This window comes from Psammomys obesus, unplaced genomic scaffold (genome assembly GCF_907164565.1).
Source record: "Psammomys obesus unplaced genomic scaffold, mPsaObe1.curated_primary_1811, whole genome shotgun sequence".
NCBI lineage: Eukaryota > Metazoa > Chordata > Mammalia > Rodentia > Muridae > Psammomys > Psammomys obesus.
In genome coordinates this window covers 1,209,402-1,213,559 of record NW_026593931.1, presented here as the reverse complement: position 1 = coordinate 1,213,559, position 4,158 = coordinate 1,209,402, and positions in this window count along the sequence as shown.

The following is a 4,158-nucleotide window of genomic DNA, read 5'->3' as shown; positions in this document are numbered from 1 at the left end:
ATCTCACTTGTCATGGCCTGGATTACCCATAATACTTAAAAATATCTGACAGCTTGTGATAGGCCTCAATCATTCAATTTCCTCAGCTCTCTCCATTTTCCCAAATTAGGTATGTAAGCATTTATTATTATATTCACCATATAACCAGAAAACACACAAATACACAGAAAAAGAAACAGACAGACAGATAGACAAAGAGAGAGTAGAGTCTATGTATAAAAAGCAGTCCTGATAATGGATAAACAGACTTCAGCCTCTCTACACTGGACTGTTACTCGGCTTTAAAAGAGAGGGGATTCTGCACATGGTTCCACACAGGTGGGCATGAAGCCACCATGTTGACTGTCATGAGAGTCTAGGCAGAACGAATTCTGGGTGGACTACTTGAAGCAGGAAGAGCTTGAAAACTTTGAGGAGTGAAAACAAAAGCAGAGTCTCATCCTCCGCTCAGGAAGGAAGGCCAGGGGCGTCTTGCTGGGTGGAGGCAGATTGTAAAAATGTAATCAATGCCAAGCAGTATGCTGAAGATGGGAAATGCTTGTATTATGTGTGTTTTATCATAATAAAAGTGTGCTCAGGTGAACAAATGTCCTTTTGAATACTTGAGTTATTCTGGATATGTGCCTATTTTGGATATAGCTGGATCTTGGTGTAACACTATTCCTAACTGTCTCAGAAAGCACCAGATAGATTTCTAAATTGGCTGGTGGAAAACCAGCATCAGAGGAGGGTTCCCCTTTCTCCACATCATCTCTAGCATGTGTTGTCACTTGAGTTTTTGATCTTAGCCATTCTGATGGGTGTAAGATGGAATCACAAGGTCATTTTGATTGGCACTTCCCTAATGACTAAGGACATTGAGCATTTCTTTAAGTGTTTCTCTGCAACTTGATATTCCTCTATTGAGAATTCTGTTTAGGCTGTACCCCATTTTTTATGTTCAGAGCAGCTTTGTTAGGAATAGCCAGAATTTGAAAACAACCCATAAGTCTCTCAACTGAGGAATGGAAAGAAATTGTGGCACATTTACACAATGGAATACAACTCAACAATTTAAAAAAAAAAAAGGATATCATGAAATTTGCAGGCAAATTGTGGGGACTAGATAAATCATCCTGAGTGAGGTATCCCAGAAGCAGAAAGACACACATGGTATATACACACTATAAATGGATATTAGACATACAATATAGGATAAACATACTAAAATCTGTATCCCAAAAGAAGCTAAGCAATAAAGAGGGCCCTGAATGAGATGCTCAAACTTCATTCAGAATGGCAAATGGGATAGACATTGGAAGAGGGGAAAAATAGGGAACAGGATAGAAGCCTACCACAGAAGGCCTCTGAAAGTCGCTACCCAGCAGTGTATTGAAGCAGATGTTGAGACTGATAGCCAAACTTTGCACAGAGTACAGGGAACCTTATGAAAGAAGGGGGATATAGAAGACATGGAGGGGACAGGAGTTCCACAAAGGGAGCAACAGAACCAAATAATCAGGGCCCAGGGGTCTTTTCTGAGACTGATACTCCAACAAAGGACCATTCATGGAGGTACCCTAGAACCCCTGCACAGATGTGGCCCATGACAGGTTAGTCTTTAAGTGGGTGTCCTCATAAGGGGAACAGGGGCTTTCTCTGACATGAACTCAGTGGCTGGCTCTTTCATCACCACCATCAGGAGAGTGGGGGTGCAGCCTTACCAAACCACAGAGGAAGACAATGCAGCCACTCATGATGAGACCTGATAGGCAAGGATCAGATGGAAGGGGAGGAAGACCTTCCCTATCAGTGGACTGGAAGAACGGCATGGGAGGAGAAGAGGGAGAATGGGATTGGGAGAGGCTGAAGGAAGGTACTACAGTTGGGATACAAAGTGAATAAATTGTAATTAATAAAAAAATCAATATATAAAAGTATAAAAAATGTGCTCAGTTACTTTAACTGAGCAGTGAAGTAAAATTTAAAAAAGGACTCTTGAAAGATCAAAATGCAATTTTCAAGTTTTAGAACATAACAGATTTCTTCCAAACAAAGAGTGTATTCTCATAATCCTTGTCTTAGTCTCAGCTCCTCAAGCAAGCAGAGAAGTTCTTCCCGGACATCCAGGAGGGACCACTGCCTGTGCACAGCCTTTGAGAGGTTTTCAGGCCTCTCTCCTTGGCTACAGTGAGGTAAGGTCAACCTGGGATATACGACAACCTGTCTCAAAGCAACAGCCTTTAACTGAAAAAGCTCTCAGCCTCCCTTTTATCACCAGTGATGTGAGTTTCTAGACTGTGTTTCTTATGGAATTAACCTCTGAAACTCAGGATAATTCAGACCTGAAAGTCACCCAGCTATGACAGCAGTCAATGCCATGTTAGCAACACACTTTTCATATGTGTTTACTTACAAAACCAAATACAATATAAGGTGATACCACAGGTGTATCTTATGAACATGATAGAAATAGGCACCAAATCAATAATATGGGACAAATTAAATAGCACTTCATTTTCCAGATCTAATGACAACCATAATCATACTTTGATTTTATTATTTTTAATTTAGGAATTTTTAAAAAAATAAATTAAAAGCTGAGTAATGAACTAAGTATGCTGGTGCATACTTTTAATGCCAACACTTGATAGGCACAGGCAGCCTCATCTCTTTGAGTTAAAGTCCAGCCTGGTCTATATAATGAGTTCTAGGACAGCCAAGGAACAGAGTGAGAGCTTGTCTTGACAGACAAACAAACAATAAAAATTAAACAAAAACGTAGAGTGATAGAAATAGACAACCTGGCAAATATTAAGCTCTGTAGACTTTCTACACTTTGAGCCAGCTGTTAACAAAATGAAAATTTACATACTCAGTGTGACATAAAGGAACGTTCATAGCTATTGACAGATCAAGCACACAGGAGGAAATGAAAGAAATCTTACAACTGATACATGTAGAAATTTTGAGAAGAGAGAGAGAGAGATGGGTATATATCTAGGGTTCAGCATTTAGGGAGCTGAAGTACAAGGGTCACAAATTCAAGGTTAGTCTTGGATACACAATATAATCTAATCCAGTATCCAACTACTATGTCTCAAAAGAGAGAAGACATAGACACACCCCACAAATAATAACATGTAGAAGCAGCAAATAGGTACATGAAAAGAATCTGTTGAACAAGGTGAATAACATTAGAGCCACAGAGAGATGCTTGTCAGTCATCAGAATTGTATCGGTCACTGACTGTCAGAGGGAATGACAAATCCAGAAGCTTTTGAGAAAGGTGTGGTAGATCTTACTCCGTCACACACTCACCATATGAACCAGCCATCACAACCCTGGTTTTACATAAATCACATGATAACTTATGTCCTCACAGGCCTTCAGACTTGTGTTTTACAGCATTTTTCACAGTCACTGTAAACTGTGTCCAACAAAGGAATGATTGGACAGACGAGTTCAACAGAATTACTTCCCCTGCAACACGAGAGAAGACTTGCTGAGCAGCGAAGCCTGTGAACTACAGCAATGACAGGCCTGACAGCACATGCCTCCTGGGGCAGTGGTGGCATCAGCATCAAGGGACTAAAAACCACTTTTTGATTAGATCTAAGACCCACTCCACAAGGTCAAAATGATACCTGGCACCATTATCAGGAACAAGATCCTGAGGCCACATAAATAAGAGGCTTTAGGGGAGATCCTACTCTTACTTTTCTAAAAGGGCATAGTAAACAGATTCTTAAAGACTTCTCACACTGCTCATGGGTTAGCACATCTCTCAACTCTCCTCATTCCTTTTGTCAGTAGAAAGAGGTTAACACAGAGACACACAACTGGTAAAGGTAAAGAGTGGTGAATGCTCAGCCCTAAGTGGGACATCTAGTCACTCTCCCCCCCCCGTCCAGCTAAATTTTAGGGATCATTGTAAAAGTGGGTGCAGAAAGACTGAAGGGACTAGAAGCAGCAGATGAATACAAGTTTTCTGGGCACGGCTGGGCAATTGCGTAGATAAACCCACAGCAGTTGTGACAGCATGCACAACACCTGTGAGATAAAATCCCAGCCTTGTTAGGAAGGTGGCATGCCTTCCCACCTCTGATTAAGGAGATATTGATTACTGGTAGCTGCTAAGAAAGTCAGAATCAGGTTTTGTTTTTTGTTTTTGTTTTG